Below are 23,893 nucleotides of genomic sequence, written 5' to 3'. Positions count from 1 at the left end.
CAGGGCAATGTGGGCAGCACGCCAAGACGCGGCGTGGCGAAGACGGAATCGACGGCATCAGCAGTGTCCGTGCCGGACACGAGCAGAGGAAGTAGATGACCCTGCCGTGTCAGCGAGAGGAGAGAGCGGGGGCGGCTTTGTTGGGCTGCGCTAGGCTAGGCCGCGGGGAGAAAGAGGCGGCTGCACGGCTGGGCCGGTCCAAGAGCGGGGCGCGGGAGAGGGACGGCTGGGCCTGCGGAGGAGAACTGACGACTGGGCCAGCAGGCCGAAAATGAGAGAGGAAGAGAGTTTTTCTTTTCTTTTTCTAAACTAATTTTCCAAACCAATTTTGAATAAAAATTCAAATCAATTTGAAATTTGATTTCAAACCACACAATACAAAAATAATATGCAACAGCATGAATGCATAAGCATGTATGTAGACCTTATATTTGATTTTAATTTGATAAAATTTTTTATTATTTTTTTCTATGTTGCTTGCTCACACTAATGCATAAATAAATCCAATTCACCTATTTTTAAAATATTGCAAATTTTAGAGTGTTACATCCATGAGCCACTATGTATCATTTTCTAATCTAATAGTGGGAAATAGAGATTTTGTTAAAAAAAATACCATCCAACAGCTTCTTTAATTTGATATAGTCATACTCTAATTCGAATTTCTCATTAGCCAAAGATAAAGAGCGAGACAAACTCTCAAGAGTGCACATGAGATATAGAAAACTGTTGGACAGGGAAAGCGGTTTTTATTGAAATGACTCAACTCCAAGAGCCTTTTTAGGGCGTGTTTGAGACTGCTCTACTAACTCTGCTCTATAAATTCCACCGTGGTGCAACTCCATAAAAAACCTAGAGTTTGTGGAGCACATCTTTAGGTGCTTTCACAACTTCACCTTTTTTTCTCGAACAGAGTGCGTGGAGATGAACCTTTGTTTGGCTAAAATACGTGGAACAGAGCTGAAAAACATGGAGTGGAGCAGTCCCAAACACCCCGTTATATCTTTTATAATTGAAAGGAATTGATATTTTGGATTTAAAAAAATACACTCAATTGGACCTTCAAATATAGATATTCTCTATTCCGAATTTATCGTTAGCCAAATGTAAAGATGTGCATGCAGCCCGTGGGCCAAAGGCTCGGCCCAAAGCACGGTTATTGGGCCCGACCCGAGCACGGCACGGCCCGAACCCTAACCGGGCCCGTGCCGGCCCAAAGCCCATAGCAGGCCGGGCTTGGGCTGAGGCCTTGGCCCGCCGGGCGGCACGGCCCGGCCCATTTTACAATGGCCGGCCCGGTGGAGGCCCGGTAGCTGGAGGGGCTATATAAGCCCCCCCGCCCCGGTGGACCCCCACCTTCGGCCATTCCCCCTCAATCCGCCCACGCCCGCAGCCGTTCGCCCGCCACCCTCGCCTCTGAGCTCTGAAACCCTAACCCTAATCCCCACATCGCCTCGCCTCTCGCCGCCGGTCACCGCCCACCGCCCACCATCGACCACCTCCCAGGCTACCGCTGCCGTCGTCCACCTCCTAGGCTACCGCTGCCAACGCCGGATGTTGAGATCTCCTCTTCTCTGATCTCTCCCCCCTCCTCGTCTCACTTCTTCCTCCCTACCTCTCTGACTAGTTTGACTCTCTGTCTCTCTCTGATCAGATCTTGGGATCTCCTTTTGTCTCCCCCCTCTTCTCCGTCTCGTTTTCGTCTTCTTTTCCATTTCTTCGGCGCCGGGCTCCGTCTCCATGCAGGCAAGTACCTCTAACCCTAACCCTAACCCTAGATCTAGTAGGCAATCACACGAACCCTAATCCATTTCTCGATGTTTTTGGTTCGTAGGTCGCCGGTGTGTAGCTGGTGCCGCAGGAGGCGTTGAGGGACGATGCCGGTTGGGTGGGTGCCATCTACCATGGCCGGCTCTGAGTCTGCTAATGGTGACGATGGTCCAACCATTAATGACGAGCTCAAGGCAACAGGGCAGATCCCCGATGACGAAGACAACATGGGAGATGCTGCTCATCTCTTGTTCGGTAGGAGTGCTGCTCCAACCAACCGAGACAATGCAGCGGCTAGTGCTGCGGCCACCAGTGATGCAGCATCTCTGGCTTCGTCCACCACTAGTAAGCGCCGATCCCCTGTCTGGGCTAACTTTGATGAAATCATAGAGACAGTGGACGGTGAGGTACGTGTTGTTGCTATTTGTAAGCTCTGTAAGTCTCATTTGTCTGGTAAATCTGCTAATGGCACTGGTCATTTGAAAAGACATATGCTCTCATGCAAGAAGAAAATAGAACAGGCTAATTTGGTTTAAACTAGGCTTGCTTTGAATCCTAATGGGTCTTATAGGAACTGGGAATATAGGCCTGATATTGCTAGAGCTGAGCTTTGCCGTTTGATTGCTAGATTAGATCTGCCTTTATCTATTGCTAACAATGATGCTTGGGATGATTACATTCAGTGTGCTCACAATCCTAGATACAAGAGAGTGTCTAGATTCACCACATCTAGAGATCTTTCTAAGCTTTTCAATGAAAAACTGCATCACCTAAAAAATGAAGTAATGCCTGGTGTGTCTTCTGTTTGTTTGACATCTGATATCTGGTCTGGCAATGCTAAGGAAGATTATATCACTGTTGTTGCTCACTACATTACTTCTGAGTGGGAACTTAAGAAAGCTGTTATTGGCTTTAAACTGATTGAAGTGACTCATAGTGGTATTAACATTGCTGAAATTATTGCTGGTGTGCTTGGAGATTGGGGCCTACTTGACAAAGTTTTCTCTGTTAGCCTTGATAATGCATCTACTAATACATCTGCTATGCTTACTTTGAGTCCTCTGCTTGCTGGTTACTTAGGTTATGATATTGATCCATTGAATCCTAGTAAAAAGATCTATCATATTGTGCATCAGAGATGTGCTTGCTATATAATTAATTTGATTGTTAAATCTGGTTTGAAAAGGCTTAAACCACACATAGAGGTTTTTAGGACTGCAATTAACTTTCTGAATTCATGTAATCATCGCATTGCACAATTCAAAAACTACTGCATTGCTAAGGGTATGAGGCCTCGTAAATTTGCTTTGGATATGGATGTTAGATGGAACTCAACCTACCTTATGCTAAAACATCTCATGCCATATAGATCTGTGTTTTCTGTGTTCATCAATTCTCAGTCTGGCTATCCTCTATTGAATGAACAGCATTGGTACATTGCTGACAAGGTATTGCAGTTCCTTGAGTTATTCTATGATTCAACTGTTGTACTTTCTGGTGTTTATTACCCCACTAGTCCTTTGGTACTTCATCACATACTTGAGATTGCATCCCATCTACATGAATTTGAACATGATAATACTCTTGCTGCTATAGTTGTGCCAATGAAGAATAAATTTCTTAAGTATTGGAAGAATATACCATTGTTATACTCTTTTGCATTTATTCTGGACCCAAGGGCTAAGTTGAAAGGTCTGGAAAATGTGCTTGACTTGCTTGCTCTAAGTAACAATATGAGTTACATTGATTACTTTGCTGAGATTAAATCTGAGTTGCATAAACTCTATGACAAGTATGAATCTAAGTTTGGTGCTGCTAGGCCAGCTAGAACCACCCATCCATCTGGACTGACAGGTAAGAGAAAGCAGGCATGGGGCAAAATTTTTGGAGGATCAGTTTCTTCTGGTCCTTCAAGTGCATCTGCAGGATCTATTGTGCCTCCTGGTCTCTCTGAGCTCACTGTTTACCTTGACAGTGACAATGTTGTGGCATATGATGATGACTTTGATATCCTCAATTGGTGGCATGAGCATAAACTAACCTATCCAGTTCTCTGTACCTTGGCTAAAGATATTATGACTGTTCCTGTATCAACTGCTTCTTCGGAGTCTACCTTTAGTCTTACTGGCAGGATCATTGAGGAGCGGCGACGGCGATTGGGCGTGGACAGCGTGGAGATGCTAATCTGTGTCAAAGACTGGGAGCTAGGTGAATCCGGTGGATAGCACATTGTGGAGGACAAAGAGCTAGAAGAGTACTTCAAAGAGCAGTACCTTGATGATGAAGCTAGTGGATCATCTACTGCTGGTGATGGTTGACTACTGAGAGCTGAGAGCCTGAGAGGCTGTGAGTGCGACTTTAGTTGTGAGAGTTGAGACAGGTTTGTAATAACTTTGAACAATTTGAACATTTTAATTTATTGAGCTGGCCGTACTCTTTTCTTTTCTAGGATTTTATCTCACGAGGTGTGAGTTTTACCTAGAAAGGTTTTTAATGAGGCGGCATTGCACAAACAGCTCAAATCTTTTGTCATCTGGTGTTTCTGTGATTGTTGAATATGAATATGTGAATCTGTGATTGTTTGAAGTTTGAACCTGTGATTGTGCTGTTTGAAATATGGTGTTTACTGTGTAACGGGCTATGGGCTAGCCCGATGGACCAGTGGGCCGCGGGCTCAACGGGCTGGCACAGCCCGATATTTGGCCCATGGACCATGCCTGGGCCGTCCACCAAGCACGGTGGACTGTTTAGGCACGGCCTGGTGGCCCGACGGGCCAAAATGGCCCGAGCCCGATCGGGCCATGCTGGCCTGTTGCTCATCTTTAGCCAAATGTGGAGAGTAAGGATGACTCTCTAGAGTGCCCAGAAAATACAGAACAAATGTCTCTTGAAATGATGGCTTAGAGAGTAAGTTTTACAGAAACTTTTGCAGGGGAGTGAGTTTTAGAAATGACTCTCGGCGAGATGCTGTTAGCCGTTTTTTATACTCTGCTTAAAGGTTATCCAACTATCTCTCTATATATATGGGGTGTATATATATGGATGCCCCCGACGGCGATCGACGACTGGCGAAACGACAGCGAGCGCCGCGGTGAGCCGGTGGCTGCTGCTCATCAGCGGCAAGACGGTATGGGTTTCAACCCCCCGGTGCCGCAGGGGGACAGCGACTGGGAGATCCGCGTGGCCGTGCTGCTGAGCCTCTTCTTCCAGGTGCTCCTCTTCCTCGTGGGCCCGACGCGCAAGCGCACCGCAAATCCCATGGTCCGCTTCGCCTGCTGGTCCTGCTATCTCCTCGCCGACTGGGTCGCCGACCTTGCTCTTGGCCTCCTTCTCAACAACCTCGGCAATATCGGCGGCAACGGCTCATCGTCATCCTCCTCCTCGAGCCTTTCCAGCTTTGGCGTGAAGCGTGGTGGTGGTGGTGGTGTGGGCACCACGACGGGAAGCGGCAGCAGCAGCCCCGGCATCTTCGCGTTCTGGACGCCATTCCTCCTCCTCCACCTGGGCGGGCAGGACACCATCGCCGCCTACTCCATGGAGGACAACGAGCTCTGGCTCCGACACCTCATCGGCCTCCTGTTCCAGCTTTTCGCCGCCTGTGTTGTCTTCTCCTGCTCCATTGAGGCGAACCCCATGATCCCCGCCACTGTCGTCATGCTCGTGGCCGGCATCATCAAGTACGGCGAGCGCACTTACTCGCTCTACTCCGGTAGCGTCGACGGCATCCTCGCCAGCATCCTCCCCGCTCCTGATCCAGGCCCTAATTACGCCAGGCTCATGAACGTGTTCAGCAGCAGGAAAAACTCCGGCCTGGGCGTCGAGGTCGTCGCCGCCAATGGCGTAGGCCCATCAGTTCCAGCAAGACCAAAGTAGGCATGAGGTCTCCCGGCTAAGGGACGCCGACAAGAAGCCGGAGGAACAGGCTTACGACCTCTTCACCATCTTCCGGAGCGTGTGCTACGATATCAATCTCGGTCACAGGGAGCGCCAAACGAGCCAGGCCTTCTTCCTCGACCGCGACAGCATGACAACCAATGACGCGGTGCAGGTGATCGAGCTGGAGCTCAACTTCATGTACGACATGGTGCACACCAAGGAGCCCGTCGCCCACACCAAGCTCGGCTGCATCCTCCGCCTTGTCGGCTCTGGCTGCATCGCCTACTCGGCCGTCGCCTTCTTCCACCTCGACAAGGGCAGCATCCGGCGTGTAGATGCCGACATCACCTACGCGCTGCTGCTCGGCGCGCTGGCGCTTGACGCGGCGGCTCTGGCCATGCTCATCTTCTGCTCAAACTGGACGCTGGTCTTCCTCGACAAGTCAAGGTCCGGCCGGCTAAACCGCCTTGGGCAGTGCATCAGGCCGCTGCAGCCGAAGCTGGCACGCTGGTCAGAAAGGACGCCACAGCTGAACCTCATCAGCTACTGCCTGGGCAAGCTCGACGGCGACGAGGCGTCTGCCACTGTCGCAGGCCGCCACCTGTGGAGAAGCCCGTGGGCTATCCGGGTGCTACGCAAGGCCGCCCACGGGCTAGGCGCGGGCGCGGCGGAGATCTTCGACGACATCTTCTTCGTTAGGCGCGAGCCTCTGAAGAGCCGGGGTAGGGAGGAGGACCCCATCCCCGTGATCTATTTTGTCTTCACGAAGCTCAATGGACGCGGCCAAACAGGTTCGGCAATCCACGGTTCCAAGCGAGCAAATGTCGGGGGTCCAAGGCTACGGCCAAGGCATCTCCGAAAGCCAGGCACAAGGACGTGGAGGAGATGAGGAAAGCCAGGCACAAGGACGTGGAGGAGATGAGGAAGGCGTGCAGCTACCGTGGGGAGAAGGCCCTCAGTGCTATGAAGCAGAGGATCCCTGCCCCCGCCGGGGAGTCCATGAGTAATAGATCAGAGGAGTCCGTGAGTAAAAGATCAGAAATAGAAGAAGAAGAAGAAGAAGAGGCGATCGTCGACTGGGACATCCTGTTGGACAGCGTCATCGACCGGGACTTCGACGAGTCCTTGCTAATGTGGCACATCGCGACGGACCTCTGCCTCTACGACTCACCGCCATCGGGAACAGTCTCCAACAACAACGAATGGATGTCCATCAGCATGACCCTGTCGGAGTACCTGCTGTACCTGCTTGTGAAGCAGCCCAAGATACTTGCGGCGTCGGCGGGCGTCGGGCAGATGGCATACCAGGACACCTGCGCGGAGGCACGACGCTTGTTCGAGTCGGTGGCCATGTGGGAGCCCGACCACGAAGACGCCCGGAGGACGCTGCTGCACGCGTGCACGGACGTGGATCCGGAGCTGGTCAAGGGCGGCCGCAGCAGGTCGGTGCTATTCCCGGCCTGCATCATTGCCAAGGAGCTCAGGAAGCTCAGTAAGGACTCTAAGGAGGACATGTGGAAGTTGGTGGCCTGCGTGTGGATGGAGATGCTGACATACGCGGCGGCCAAGTGCAAGGGCACCACGCACTTGCATCAGCTCGCCCGCGGCGGCGAGCTCATCACCATGGTGTGGCTCCTCATGGCGCACATGGGGATCGGCAACATTTACAAAAAGATGGTGGAGGAAGACGCCACTCCAAAGCTCATCATCCGTCACCAGTAACTACTAACCTGGCATCAAACACAAGAACATTTTTTTTAATTACTAAGTTCACTACCATGCTCGCAGCTCGCTCAAATTAGTCTCCCACTACGGTGTGTATATATATATATATATATATATATATATATATATATATATATATATATATATATATATATATATATATGTACTTGTACATCAACCCGTGTTTCTGCACCGGTTAGAATTTTAGATAAGCATTACATGTTACTGTTTAAATATTTGAATAATATAAAACTTATTTATATTAATTTGCACATTTGTGTCTCTTTATGCATTTTCAAACACAATAGGAGTAATCTATATCTAGTTGTAATAAACTTATCGATTGCTGATTCATAGCTTTTTTTTTTCCTTTGTACGGTGTATCTATGTATCTGCAATTAGTTAAAACCTTAACTTTGTTGGCTCTTGTTGCAGTCCATATCCTAAGACGCCATAAATCTAGATTTTGATTTTTCAAATTTTAATCTTACTAGTTGCAGAGTATTTGTCCTCAAAGTTAACTTGAAACTCTTATGCTTATTGTATCTTTGATTAACTCTTCTTGTGTATTCTACTAAAAATAAGGCACATGCTCTACTCTTAAGTACTTACAATGGCATAATAGTTTTTTTTAAAAAAACCGACACCAGGTCACTTAAAATTATTGGTTGAGCATAAAGTGAGAACTACAAGGGTACCGGTGCTAGCCTTAAGAGGATATTAATATTTAAGCCTTATAATCAATGTTGCTCCAAAGGAATATCAAAGGCCAGATACATATAACCATGTTTGTTCTGCTCTAACCTCTTCCACTTCTCAAGTTGTTTAAACTTTCTATTCAACGAACTCTATATGCAGTAATACTTTTTCATATAAAAAATAGAGTTCTTACAATTAAACTGTTAATGTCATCAAACATTTTAGTCAAAATGTATAAAATTTATCTAAATAACAACTTATATAAATTATATGTAATGGGTACTAATATAAACTTTAGATATTTTATAATATCATTAGTACATGAGTCATTAAGCTCAATTTCTGTGCATTTGTTGCCCGAATGGCTAGTTTCGCCCTAGACTTCGCAAGTCATGTGGGCATCCATGATTTGGGTGACAACTTGAGCAAAGTCTCCAAACTTCTTCATCAATATATCCATCTTGGCAGCCAAGATCAACATGTCGAGTCCATCATGTCGAGTCCATCCACTTGGTCAACTCCATGGGGTGGGCAGCTTGGAAGGCGTTCTTCCTTCTAGCCATGGTTAGTAACCATTTTCTCAATAAGCTGATGAGCTTCCATAATTTTCAGAGAGACAAATGCTCTTCCAGATGCTTGATCTAGATTGAAAGGATCAAGATGTCCTAAGAGAGGAGGTGAATTGGGCTAATTCTAAATTCTTTGCAATAATTAAGCCCTACACTTAGCCCACTTCACCCCTTGTACCTAGAATGTGTTTCTATTATTCTCACGCATAAAAGTTTTGTACCCTAGGTTCCAATCCTACTCTAGAATGGCAATTCTAGGAATGTAAATACATGAAATGAATTGCTCAAATATAAATGCACAAAGTAAAGAGAGGGAAAGGAACGCTGACGATAGTTTTTCCTGAGGTATAGGAGAGTCGTCACTCCCCACTAGTCCTCGTTGGAGCACCCGCGCAAGGGTGTCGCTCCTCCTTGATCCGGCACAAGGATCAAGTGCTCTCTACGAGCTAATTCTTTAACACTCCTGTCGTGGTGAATCGCCCACAACCGCTCACAACTTGAGTTGGGTCATCCACAAGCTCCAGTCGGATGATCACCAAGCTCCCAATCACCACCTGAGCCGTCTAGGTGATGGCTATCACCAAGAGGTAACAAGCACAAACTCTCACTTGACCAAGCCAAGCCTAATGAGAAGGGTGGATGCTACACTTGCTACTCTCTATGCACTAATGAGGTCCCTTAATCTTGGATTCTCAAATCTCAATCACCTCACTAGGCTCTTACTCTCCCTTGCACTCCAAAGGTGTTTCTTAGCTGAATAATTGGTCAAGAGACCTCCCTTGGACGAGTGGAGTAAGTATTTATACCCCTCATTCAAAACATAACGTTTGGAGGCTGAGTCATCACTCTGCGGGGTGATCGGACGCTCCAGTCAGGGTGACCGGACGCTTCCGGTCAGTTATACCCGCCACTATGCCTAAGAGAGCCGTTAGGCTCTGACCTGGACTCTGACCAGCGTCCTGGTCAGCACTGACCGGACTGCAGTCCGGTCAAGAAAAACCCTCTCCGGAACCTTACTGATGTTGACCGGACGCTGGCACCCAGAGTTCGGTCACTTCACTGTTCAGCATCCGGTCAGTTACCAGATTCTGACCAGCGTCCGGTCGTCACCCATCGGAAGCGTCCGGTCACGAAAACACCTCTCCAGAACCTCTCTAGAGTTGACCGGACGTAGGTACCCAGCGTCCTATCAGCACCTCCACTTAGCGTCCTGGTCAGTACCAGACGACTGCAGTTGATCAAATGAACTGACCGGACTCACCCTCTAGCGTCCGGTCACAACCAGCCCAGTGTCCGGTCAATCATTTGACCCTCCATTCACTTTCAACTCAAAATCCTATGTGAATGAAGTTTACTCCAATTGATCTTAGGGCTATTCCTGGGCTACCTAGTGTTAGGTTTGACAAGTGTGCACCACACCTAACCAACTAGACCCACCTAGGTCAAGCTGCTAGTCCATACCCCCCTTAATAGTACGGCCAAAGGAAAAACACTAGTCCTAAACTACTCTAAGTGTCTCTCCGATACCAAACGACACATAGAACTAGTTCGTCCTTAACCTTGTCATCCATCCTTTGAAAACTGAAACGATTTTCATCGTCAGGGGCATGACAACCATGATTGCCCAATCAATTTTCATTACCATGACCTAACTCAAATTTCCATTACCATGACAATTTTCATCGTCAGGGGCATGAAAACACACGTTAGTTATAGTAATCTCGTGTCGTCATTAATCACCTGAAACCCAACTAAGGGCCTAGATGCTTTCATAGATGATTTTGGACAGTATGGTCACACGAAAGAAATTCTAAATGATGAGCCAATCTTCCATCCCATGATTGGAACATGCCTAGATATATTCTTGGAAGTGCTCACATGCTTCAAAAATCAATTCATCAGTGATGAACTTGGAAGCAATGAATCTGATTCAGAAGGGTCTTGGTCTTGTCCAGTGGGAAATATTTGGTCAGGAAAGCATTAGAGCACTTCTCCTAAGTAATAATGGACTCCCTATTGGCATATAATCAGTGTTTCACCTTCCCAATTAGTGAGTGTCTGTACACTTTAGCCAAATAGACAAATCTATAAACGTACGGATACCAATATAAGCTTTCACTCAGGAGTATTCTAAGGTATTGATTTCTAAATCTAAACTAACTCCTTCAGGTTAATGATAACAAAGAAAGAAGAGATAAAATGGATAGGGTTGGTAGAGAGGGTACTGGAAGGATAACGCTAGTTTTTCTATTGAACCAAGCAGATCAAAGCTTACTCGCATTAGTTTACTTTGAGGGATGAGAAAGGGAAGAGGCAAGTCTGGCCACTCAAAGTAAATACTAAGCAGTGGACGAGAAAATTGTAAACAAAGTAAATACTAAGCAGTGCATGAGAAAATTGTAAACAACTTAAGGAAGAGTTGAATGCTCTATTAATCAGAGGAACTGGAGTGTAACACCCCTCGCATTGTTTACTTTGAGTGATGAGAAAGGGAAGAGGCAAGTCTGGCCATAAGTTTTAAAGAATAGAACTAACCACTCAAAGTAAATACTAGCAGTGGACGAGAAAATTGTAAACAACTTAAGTAAGACACTACTACAAAAATAATTTTGCGAGGCACTGCCCAAACATTAATCGAGGCATTTACAAAATTCAACTTGCCTCGGTTAATGCCTGTGATTAATAGAGGCGGTCAGTTTTTCATTTACGGAGACGGCTTGGAAAATGTCCGCCTCCGTCAATGGATTTACGGAGGCGGTTGTCTTAAATGGTCTATTTTCAGATGCGGTCGTCTTAGTAAATCGATTTACTGGTGGCGGACCTTTTAACAGGTACGCCTCCAACAATGGAGGCCATTTTCGGAGGCGGGCCTCTTAAAAAGCCTACCTCCATAAATATTCCCGAGGCCCAGCCAAAGCTCAATCCAACTCTCTACCGGGCTTATATAAATTGAGGAGTTAGGGTTTCTCCACCAGCCCCTCACTCTCTCAGCTCTCTCTCACGCCCCCACGCAGCTGGCGCAAGTGGACCGGGCACGCCTCCCTCCCTTGTCGCACGGCACGCCTCACTCCCTCCCTCCTTTGCTCCCTCCACTCTCTCTCTCTCCCTCCCTCCCTCCCTCCCTTGTCAGCGCTCGCGCTCGCGTGGCTGGTGGCACACGAGCAGCTCATGCTTCTTGCACTCGCGCGGCCGGTGGCGCTGAAGCAGCTCATGCCGCTCGCACTCGCGAGGCCATTGGCGCTCGAGCTGCTCGCGATGCTCATGCTTGCGCGGCCAGTGGCGGCTCTAGCATGGAGGCGGTGGCATTGTGCGTCCCAGCGGTGAGGACCCTGTAGCGGCGCCAGGGGCGACTAACGAGCCCGAGCTCGATGGCGAGGGCCCTACAGTGGCTCCCCTGGAGGCGAATCTAGCCCTCCCTCTCCCTCAAGCAACGGTCCCGATAGCGAAGCTACGGCGAGGAGTAGTGGTTCCACCGACGGCCCCCGCGAGTAGGTGCCTGGATCCGATGGCAGGTGCCTAGATCTGGCGGGCGGCTGCGATGGCGCGTAGATCCAGCGAGCTGCAGCCACGGCGGCCCAGTAGATAGGCTCGACTGGACCCATGGATGGGTTCAGTGGGCTTGTCCATGGATTTTTGTTTTTTTTTTTGTTCTTTTTATTTGATTTACCGAGGTAGGGCACTACAACCGCCTCGGTAAAAAAGTGATTTATAGCGACCGTTGGACCGAGGTGGTTGTGATGCCCGCCTCCAGTATGTTTTGGGTAGTAGTGAGAGTTGAATGCTCAGTTAATCAGAGGAACTAGAGTGTAACAGCCCGCGTCCAAAATCTGCTTATGGTCTAGCTCCTCACATGTAATGGGCTCACATATGCAAAGTACCTTTCTTACACTTTCATCCTCACTTTGTGTATAAAGGGTTAACCTGAAGGTGCTACATTTGGAATGACAAGGATTATAAGATGACCATCACACTCCTAAATTTCCAAGGTGGTACTAAACCCACCAACCACAACCACAACCACACATGGGTCAAGTACTTCAGTCTACTAATGGGCTGGGAAGTTACACGGAATTACCATGCAAGACACAGATGTCACTCAAAATTGAGTTGCATCTGTTGAGGTATAAAGTGGTGGAGAAGCTGATAACTTCGGCTTCTCCCTAACACTCTCACTTTTCCTCTCTCCCAATTTCTTCTTCTACGACTACAATTAGATGAGTCGCAAAAAAAGACTGCAATTAGATGGGGGCATCATCCAGAAGGACACCACTCAAGAGCTAGAGGAAGTGTTGGTACAAGGTGCCCCTCTTTAAGTGAGAGTGAGGGGTCCTATTTATAGCTCGAAGGTGACTTGGAGAAGTGGAGATGCTCTTCTTGCATCTAGGGAATATTCTCTTCTCTTCTTCTCTTTTGGCCCCTTCTAGAGGGGGGAATCAACCCTGGGAGGTTGATTGTGCTCACAAACTTGCACGTGTAGATTTCTTCCCACCGTCGTATGCAGAAAACTGAATGAGAACCGGGCTTCAGAGGAGAAAACTACAAAAAATATTTCTATTGTCGTACAAAACCGAAACAAAACCAGTATTGTGGGCACATGGACTAGTTGATGAGAACATCCCAACCATGCATGCTACCTCAAGTGTTAACCATTCACTATACAATATAGAACATACAAATCAAGGACCACTCACATAGAGTTGTGTGAAGAAACTACAAGAGAAGGTGAATTCATTCCTAACTGAAATTATCTTTGATATATTTGAGAATGTTATACTACCTAAATACTCTATATATGTCTTAGTAAGGTTGACACAAGAAGGAGCTACCGCTGGAGCAAAGGAGAGAAGTTGGTTTACGGAAGCTGAACCAGCACACCACCTTGCTGACGGCACAGACTAGCAGAAAGAAACAGTCATAACTCTTGATTCCCTAAAGATTTGGAGGTCCATGAGGACTTTTTGGAAAGATTATCAAGCCTACTTTCCAATGTAACAAACCCCGTGTCGTTTGGTGTAACACCCTAAAATTTGCTTGTTTGGAAATAGAGCTAAATTGATTTAATTTTGTATTTTTGTGCTCGTGAAACATAGGAAAAATAATATTTTTTGTTAAATTGAGATTCATCATGTCTGAGCATTCATGCCCTTGCATTTGGTTTATTGAAGTGAGTGGTTTTGATCAAAGTACAAAATGGTTTGAATTCACTTTGAAAATAGTTTCGAAATAGCTTTGAAATAAAAAAAAAGAAACCCTCTCCTTCTCCCCTATCGGCCCGGAGGCACAGTCCCCTCTCTCAGCCTTCACCTCTCTCCCTCTGGTGGTAGCCCAGCAGGCCTAGAGGACGAATCGGCCTAGGAGGAGAAGCCTAGCTCCGCGCCCTCCCGCGTGCTCTCTTTGTCCACTTGGTCCCAAACCTTTCCTCACCGACACACCGAGCCCACGTGTCGGTGTCGTCCCTTACCTCAAGCCGTGGACGAGCGGGACTTGCCCAGGATGGAATCCGTCGCCGCGCCAGATTCCTTCAGGATACGGCGTGCTCCCCATGCCCAGCGCCCCTATAAAACCCGAGGACCACCTCCGCGCTCCTATTTTGCATCTACGTGCTGCCCTAAGCCCTAGCTTCACCTAGTGCCGTTGCTTTTTGGATCTCGCCGACGAGCAGAGAAAGGCTGCCGCCGTCATCGACGTTGTCTGCCGCTTCGTCGCCGCTTGCGACCCACTATCGGGCTCCGCCTCGAGGTGAGGAAGATGCCGACGCCTTTTCCTCTTTCTCTTCTGCTCTCCGTTGTTTACCCGCTGCTGCCGAACGCTTGTAGGTAGCTGCTGTGGCCTGCCGAGCCCCACGCCCTCTCCATTCGATTCCCCATCATCAAGAAGCCCTTGGTGAGTTTTCCGTTCCGCCCTCTTTCTCCCGGTGCTTTTATTTCGGACAACCATGGTCTCTAGCCCCGTTCATATCTCATCGGCGATGTGCTCGCCGCCAGCCATGGAGTTTCTCCCCGCCTGTCGCTGTTCCAGCCTACAAACCCTACGCATCCACCTTCACCAGTGCCCTAGACGCGTTCGTGAGCTCGAGAATTTCATCCTCGTACCATTCGCATAGCCATCAGAGGCCGGAATCACCATTGCGGCGAGGAGCTGAGCTCCTCAGCCATGGCGCCACCGCGCCAGGTCTCTGTTTTGGCTAGGAGAACACCCCAACCCTCCACAGCCGCTCATCCTGAAACTCATGGCTCAGATTTGATCGAGCACCCCCACATACCCCTTCGTCCACCGCACCCGGGCAACCAGCTCGTGCCACCTCACCACCAGTGGACCCCAGTAGTCAGCCACTGCTGCATTTGCGTTTAGCCCCATGACCTTTTCTAGTATAGAACCCGCAGTCCCCGGGCAGATTCAAAACCTGTTTTTGTTTATTTTAATTCGAAAATCCATCTCAGTATTTACAAAACTACCACTGACCATGTTTTAACCATAGAATCTCTGTTTTGACCCATTCAAGTTGTGTTAGATTCATAAAGACGTAATCTACGCATTAGTAACAATGTTTACCATGTCACTAGCTTTGGAATTTCATGGTTTATATCCTAACTTGAATAATGATTATGCAACTGGATTTATAAATAAAATATGATTAATTTTACTTTAGTTCTCTAATTCAAATATAAATTTGACTTAAATCCATTTAGATATTTCTCTAAAGTATCTTATACACATTTTATGTAATTATTAAAATAAATGAAGCCTATAGTTTTCTTTATCTCATATAAAGTTGATCTTACGGTAGTTGTTTCTTTTTCACCTTAGCTCTGATTAGTGTGCTTTTCCACGTTTGTGTGTTCGTAGCAATGCGTAGATTAGTTTTATAAACTCTTCAACTTCTATTTTAATGATTGGTGTATTGTTCTAATATAGATATATTTGTATGTTATGCATGTCTGTGTTTGGATGCTTGTGTGGTGCTTTATGATCATGTACAGTCGGTGAGCTTTACATTGGTGATCAAGAAGCAATCCTTTGGAGGTTAAGAACCAGCAGAAGATCAGAGTTTAAGGCAAGTATAGCATGGGATCATCCTTGTTACCTATTCACTTTAATGTCACTTAATTCATATGCATGTGTCTACCTTGATTCCTGTAAGGATTTTCTAGCTTTGTACCTTGTACCTTGACAACCATGGGATTATGCATTGGGTAGTATTTATGCTAGTGCTCAATTAAATAACCATGATCTGTAACTTGACTAATAGTATATGCAATAAACATTAAAATATGCTTTTTAGCAACTTGCCTTAAGAGGGCTGGAGCATTGGATTGTTATGGTGCTCTAGTTTCTCTCCCTAAGGACTTATATGTAAGTGGATTACCTCGGAACTTACGGTACAACCACAAGCTACATGGCTCTGGCTTGACTCCGTATTAGACTTCTACTAGTTTGTGGCAGCCTACCAAAAGGCGCAAGAGGGGCTCCGATTTGTATGAGCTCGGCCTTCCAAGAGGGTGCACTTTAGTTTCTTTGTATTTTTGTTAGTCACCCCTTGGAGGGGAGTTCATGCTTATTGATGGGGAAAACCTTAGCGGGTTCCTACCTATTAGTGGAACCTGTGAATGGTCTCATAGTGTACCCTGCCACACTCCCTTGGAAGAGGTGATGGCATATGGGAATCACGACTTGTGGTGAAAGTGTACAAGCTCTGCAGAGTGTAAAACCAGTATATCAGTCGCGGTCACGTTCACGAGCTGACCTGGACTCCTTATGGAATAGAAGGACACCTGGGAATAATTTGTTTATGCTATACATCAATCTTGTTTATATGATCACGTGGTTATTTGGGGCTTATGAACTTGTTGCTACTCTAATGCTAAAATTGTGACCTACTAAAAGCTAATCGCAATAAACCAGTGTCAAACCTTTTGAGCCTCATGAACCCCATGTTATATTGCTGAGTACGATATGTACTTATGCTTGCTTTACTTTTCTATACATTGAAAAAATCTCGGATGGATACCAGATTGTTAAAGTCTAGAGGAGTTAGGCTTGTGATCAACCAGTCAGTTGTCCCTATGGATTTGGAGCCTTCGCCTGAAGATAGGAGTGTCTTTCCGCTGTCTACTATCTAAGGTTATATTCTTTGTATTAATACGCTATGTAATAAAGTATTGTCTTTTGATATTAGCCTTATTTGTAGCCATATGTGTGATTTGACTTTCTAGGGCTTACATATGGTGTGTATCTAGTTTTGTCCTTAAAACCAGGTGTTACATTTGAACTTCACAATAATGAGTTATGACCATATTAGTAGAAACTGCACACAAGACTAACAATCACCCAGGAATTGATTTGATGCAGAACTTCTCGAGCAAACCTATATCATTATGAAACATTTCATGGTGCATGATATACATGGTTGGAAAGATGATCGAGTTAAGTTTCCAATACAACAAACGGCTGCACCATTTTGTGTGGATTAGTTTCAGACTGTGGTTCTGCGGTCATTCGGAGATCGAGTCGAAATCTTAATTGTTTCAGTGTCCCTCTCTCCGTCGCTTGGTCGCATTCTGGACAGGTATAAAGCTAGTTATCCCATTATTCACAATAAGTTATATTCAGTTCTTAGACCTACTGTCATAAAGATTGGACCACCATCAAGGAGGTTCCTTATCATGGGCCTTCACTACTATATAATTTATTTTCGGAGGTGGTCTTTTTTTATTAACGGAGGCGGGCACGGCGTCCTCTCTATCACAACACTTCCGTTAATCAGACTATCTGCAGGCGGGCGCCTCAACACGTCCACCTCCATTAATGGTCTCAGAAAACCCAAAAAATAAAAAAAAATAGAACTTCCAAGAATCAAACCCTTGACCTCACGTTTAGCACTACCTCCCTCTACCACTGCACCACACACCCATTTATGTTTATAGATTATTTATAGCCAACTCACATGTTTATTTCGCAGTTTTATTTTAAATTTGAGAAGTGCATTTGAAAAGCCCATGCACGTAATTTCCATTTTTAACTAATTTACTATAAAGTTGAAGAGGCATAGTTTTAGTTACTTCAAACCGTACAATCTTTTCTTTTTGTATGGAAAAAACTTATGACATACCAAAAATTTATGATGTAGCCGGTTGGCCTCATACGAAGTCACAATGTGCCATTGGACTAATTAATGGCAATTTTCTTTATTAAGCCATAACGATCCCTACAAAATGGAACAACCCAATGATGAATAGCTGTGCTGTCACAACGTATTCCGCACAGAATGTCATGTTTCTCGAAGTGAAACCCCAAAAATTGGGCTAAAACCACAAAACCAAGCGAGACAAATCCCTTCCACTATTAGCTTGTGGGAAACACCAATAAATTCACATAAATTGAAAACACAATAAGATGCATTCATACACTGAAAACACCAATAATATTTGTGTTGCTAGCTTAGGGAATCGAAGGACCTCACCAAAAATGGATGAAAAGATTGGAGGCACCAAAGTTGCGGACCTAGCGCTTCACAATCTTGAGAACGAGTCTCACTTGATCTCTTCGTTGTTCTCCTCTCCAACCACCTTGTTCTCCCTTTATTTCTCCTCTTCTATCTTGGAGGCTCTCCCGTCTCCCGATTTTGTTGTTCAGGTTCTCTCTTTGTTTGGAGGCTGAATCATTGGCTTGAGAGCTCTTTCCCTTCTCTTGTAAGGCAAGGAGTAAATGCTCGACCGACAAAAGGTGGTTTTAGTTACTTCATTAAGCTACATCTAATACATGTGTGCCTGCCACATGAAGCAAATACTCGCCTCAAATACCTAATTCACGAGAAGGATTCCAAAAAGCTATGGTCCAAATAAAAAAAGTCAAATAGTAAATCCATTACCTCCTTGCTAGCTGATGGCTGGGATAGATTTAAAATTCCAAAGCAAGCAAAATCTCCACCGGAGATTCTTATCTTAAACTAAAGGAAGCCATATAATGTGCTACGAGGGGCAAAGATAAACTGGATTCCTGAACCCTGAGTAACTGCACGCCTCCAGGAAATTTATTCCTGTATATATCATGAAAAAATTTTCAAAAAAAAACATTTTGATCAGGTGGTAAGGAAAAATTGGTGAGTAAACTAATGACCCAAAGAATTCAGCAACCAAACAAATATTGTGAGATATTGATGCATTTATCATCAAAACATTAAAAACTTTCAGGAAAGTTGGTACGAAAATGAAACCTGACACAAACACCAAAGACCCAAAAGTTTTTTTAAAAAAATAAACATGCAAAACTAAAGCGTCTACTGAATTTTAAATGAATTTGCAAACTTTACAGAAAAATAATCTGATACATTTGGAGTTTTCCTGACAAATATATGAAACCAATCTAATGCCATAGTTTATTTTCTTAGTGATTGTAGGAGTTACAAAAACCCAACCCAAATTTTTTGCAAAAAAGGCAAGTCTGTAGCAGGTAGATGGTACCAAGGCTTGGACATTACCACTGTCATGAACTCATGCATATGATATATATATGTGTTGGAACACCGATACCCGAGTAGCGGAGGCTGAAGTAAACATAAGCTAATACCATTGGATCATTTGTGGATGTTTTGCAGGGACGCTAGATAAAGCCTTCACATGGAGCCTGAGACTGGTGCAGGAGACCCCAGCGAAGCAAGCGGAGGCCCCATGCGTGTTATGGGGACAAACCTGGAAAGCCTCCACCGGCTGCAGGAAGGCCTCCGCCATCGACCGGTGATTAGGCGGAGGCCTGAGCACGATCCTATAAGACATCCGAAGCAGTCCACGGGCGGAGGCGCAGAAGCGAGAGCAGAGGCACTAGCAGCTCAGGCGGAGACCTTGTTGTTTTCGCCAGAAAGAGAAGCCTTCACAAGCACCGCGGCCCAAGATTGGAGACGGGCTTCTAATGGGCCTAAGGCTAAGGCCCAAGAAGCAAAGACAGTGCAGGAAGACAAAACCCAGGATGCCCCTGGAGACCTGAGCTAGTGTTAGGATATTTTAGGAATATACCTTAGCTATCAAAGGGCAAATTTGTAACATGCAGAGGTAGCAAACAGTGCCGTATAAATAGGAGGTGCCATATGCTATGTAGGGTTGGTTGGTGAGTTCATTAATGAAGCTTTGATTGAACCTGGTCCCACCATCCTGTTCTCACACCTTTGCCCAGTGCATTCGACTAGGCGAAGACCTATTGTTCCCCACCTGTAGGAAACCCACGGTTTTCCAACATTGGCGCCCACAGGTTTTTAATGATGCAGGACCCATGTAAAAACCTCTGAAAATATAAAGAGGAATTCCCCCAACAATACCATGAAAAGCGAAGGTCGAAAGTGGCTAGCAACGGAGCCACAACATTCGACAACAACATCACGACAAAGAGGACCTTCCATTGCTTTAGCCGAAGGCTCTAAAAGCTTCGAATGACCTCCACGGCTAAATGAGCCTGTAACTTTGACAAAGCCCTATCCACATTCAGGCATCAAGGATTCATCAAAATGGCCAAAAAGCCAAAAAAAACCGACAAAGACCTACCTTCGCCGTAGGCATCGGGCAAGAAAAAATGTGTGGCGAAGACCTGTCCTTATCAAGCACCACGTGACTGTCAGGAATTAATAACCCAAGTACAGTAAAAATAAAGAACAAAGATACACCAGGTACAAAGAAAATCCGCCGGTCTTATTACAACCTCAAAACATATCTAAGCAATAAATATCAGCCAACCACCAAGATTTATCTCAATCTTACAACTAGAAGGCTATAAAATCCGGCACCTCCCCTAGCACCAGCCCTAATCAGTGCATCCTCATATCACAAACCAAAGAAGACCATCAGGGGGGAAGCAATATCAACCAAGAGCCAATACACTATACAACAAAATAAAAAGAAACATGGAAGCCAGAGTTTCCTTATAAGCGAAAGAACAAGTGGTAACCGTGCAAAGACTCATAAATCAAGCAGCTCGCGCAGCCCCGTGAAGGCCGCATTCAGGTTGTACGCATCTTCCATTGGGTGTCATACAGCCTCTGTGGGGCGTCATAAGGCCACAGTCCGGCAACAATCAGTTAGTGTCAGAGGTTGCGGGAGGGTATCGCACGAAGGCTCGTAACATCCCCCTGCAACCGAAGACACAAACAGGCGCAATCCAAAAATAAGTAATAACCGTTGTAGCTATTCGACTCAGGTAGTAATTGTAACCAGATTCTTCAATGAAACAAGTACCCAGCCAATTATCTCCAAATAACTTTATTCAAACGAAACCAATATATTACAACATGAGCGCACTACAAAGCGCAAATAACACAAATGCAAAAGCATTGACACTTCGCAAAAGCAAAACATTACAAGTCCGCGAAGGCTAACCGAACAATTTGGCGCAGGTCCAAAACTAAACAGGTGGCCAAGGCCCTCGCCAAGCTAACGACCGAGTAAATTCCGCACGTTCATCATCAATATCATGCACCACGAAGTCAAACATATCATGAACCGAAGGGCAGGGGAAAGTGTCACGCCAATACTCCCATAACTCTCCGCTGACATAAATACCATCTTGCATCATAGTTATAGGAACAACGTCTCGTGCAGGCCCCTGAGGGGTAGCCTACGCAGATCAAATTTACATTAAGATTACAAGTATGCAAGACAGCATACGAAGACCTCTATCCGCTAAGCCTAAAGTAACATCTAAGAAACCTAAAAACTACACCTCCAGCGCCGTAGGTGCGGAGGCAGCTTCTCCGGCCTTTTGAGCATCAGAGGCGGCTTCTCCGGCCTTTTGAGCATCAGAAGCTGTAGTGGGGGACCTCTGGTTTGGTGTCTCACCGACCTTCGACGTCTGTCCCTTAGTGGCATGTTGAGCCCCAACCTTCTGCAAATCCTACACAAGCACTAGGAAAATAAGCAAAAATAGAAAGAAAAAGCAACAAAAGTATAGGAAAGTTACGAACAGATATACATTCGGATAAGACACTAACCGCGGCACGGCGAGCCTCCGCCAGAGAGCAAGCATCAGTACGGCCAAACTTGAGCCAAAAATACTTCATGAAATTTCTGACAGGCTTGGAAACCTCCCCTGAAGTCTCACCATGCTCCGAAGGCCCCTCAAACTCCCTCCGCCCTTTCAGCAAAGCAAAATGTGTGCAACCTAGCCTCCCAAGGGTCTTGCAGAGATTTGTAGCACATGAAAATGCACCAAAGTCCATAGCACCTCTGATGAATTCTTGCAATTTAGAAACATTCTCATTGAACCACGCAAATATGCCATAGGCGGAGGCATCAATTGGCAAAGGTGAAGTTGCACCGCCAAAACTAGCCAGAGCCGCCTGATATAGCTCAGCGGTCGTAACACCAGCAACCCGCGCCTCTTCTAAGCGTTTCTGCAGCAGTTCAACATGCGCACTGAGTGCCTGGCTTGAAGACCTCTCTGCATCAATTTCCTTCCGAAGGCCTTCATTTGCATCAATTGCTTTCTAAAGTCGAGCAAGAGCAATCTCCTCAGCAACCTTCAAGCCAGCAACATCCTTCTCCAGGGCCCCCACCTGGATCTTCAAATCATCAGCAGTCTGATGGGCAACGCGGAGGTCGACCACTTCTACAGAAAGCCTTTTCTTTTCATCTTCGACCTTATCCAACTCCTTCTGAAGGGCTTCGATAGCCTTGTCCCGCTTGATAATCTCCTCAGCAGTGCGCTCCTCAAGGACCTCCGACATATGATGTCCCTAAAAATAATGAAGGTTAGTAAAACAGAGAAAACCAAGGCTAACAAGGCGAAGATACAAAAACCAATGCACTAACCACACAGTTATGCTCAAGATTATAGAGTAGCAGCTTGTGGAAATCCATCTTCATAAAGTGACGGCGGGCACGATCTAGCAAAAAGACAAAATATAAGAGAAAAGTAAGGCAAAACCAATAGAAAAAATATATATGAAACGCAACCTCCTATCTCACTTTAAAGAGCATGAAAGGTTTCCACCCACCCACTTAGTGTATCGGCAGAACCTTCGCCTGCAGCAAAAGCGAACATTAAAAACTGAAGCAACGGCAAGGTCAAAGAAAAATACAAGTGCAGAGCCAATCAAACCTCCATCCATAGGGGGCGCATCCTCCGAAGGACCAGATCCAACCTGTAGCGGGGCCTTCGGAGGACCATGCAACCCCACTCGAGCAAGATCCACGCCAACAGGAGCGAGTTTCTCCCCCGAAATCGGCGTCTCCATCGCCTTGGTTATACTAGCTAAGAAACGAAAACAACTAATATCAGAAAGACCTACAAAAACAAATAAGATACAGGAGGGACCTTAGATAGTGTTACCTAAGTGCAAAGGTTCAACAATAAAACCTGACGCCCCAATACCCATAGCACGGGGCGAGGTCAACGTAGCCTCCGGACCTTAGGGAAAGACTGGAGACGACCATTCTTCGGACTCAGCTTCTGACTCCTCCAAATGTTGGGCCTTCGTAGAGTGGCCAGCTTTGACAGAAGTCTCTTCACTGGTGGAGGCGAAGGCAGAACCAGCTCCCCTAGCGTCATCCTCAGACTCAGATGAGTTGTCTCCAAGAATACAGGGCAATGGGTTCACTATGGACACCTCTGCCCCAGAAACAACAAGTGCCACCTTAACAGACGAGCCCATCAGGTCTTCGGGGTGACCAACAGAAACCTGCGACTAACCAGCATCAACAATGGGATGCGTAGCCCCTAACTCATCTTGAGCACTCTCTGCCACCTCTTCAAAAGAGTCCACGGCGCTCTTCGCCACCCTCCTCTTCTTGGCAACAGCCTTTGGAGCATCAGCCTCTTTCCTCCTTTTAGATTCAACCTGAACCGTAGCAACGGGGGCCACAGCAGACTTAGAGGCCTTTGCGGCCTTATCCTCCACCAATTTCAAAACCTTCTCGGGAACCTTACGATCCCCGTACTTCACCTTCATCTCTTCAAACACCTAGTTTAGCCAGGGCATGGTACCGCCGATGGCACAACGGGATAGATATTCCCTCTCGGAAATCTCCCCAAGGATCTTGGAGGCGGACTATTCCACCTCACTAACAAACTCCTCGTCGGTCTCGTCTTCCGCATGGGTAAGATAGAAACACCGACAAAACTCTCCCTCCGCGCTGCCGAAGACTAGGAGTTTCATTCTCACCAAGGTCATTTGTGGCCTATGTTTTCCCAAAGGCCAGAAGTTGGACACCACCATCTCCTCGACAAGGTCACGGCCCCTAGAGAAGTGGCAGGCCTTGCCAAAAGCCACGTCA

The 23,893-nt window shown here is 46.3% G+C and overlaps 1 non-coding gene and 1 pseudogene across 1 annotated transcript; both read left to right on the top strand.

Annotated features, from left to right (window-relative positions):
- Positions 1–4,844: 4,844 nt before the first annotated feature.
- LOC136488629 (uncharacterized) lies at positions 4,845–7,368 on the top strand (annotated as a pseudogene).
- A 3,103-nt stretch (positions 7,369–10,471) lies between these two features.
- Positions 10,472–10,579, top strand: LOC136490416 (small nucleolar RNA R71). The gene has a single exon (XR_010767707.1). It is a non-coding gene; the product is annotated as a small nucleolar RNA R71 (small nucleolar RNA).
- Positions 10,580–23,893: the final 13,314 nt, after the last annotated feature.

Source organism: Miscanthus floridulus, chromosome 10 (assembly GCF_019320115.1).
Source record: "Miscanthus floridulus cultivar M001 chromosome 10, ASM1932011v1, whole genome shotgun sequence".
NCBI lineage: Eukaryota > Viridiplantae > Streptophyta > Magnoliopsida > Poales > Poaceae > Miscanthus > Miscanthus floridulus.
The sequence above is the reverse complement of the archived record's forward strand: the minus strand, read 5'-3'. Positions and strand labels throughout refer to the sequence as shown.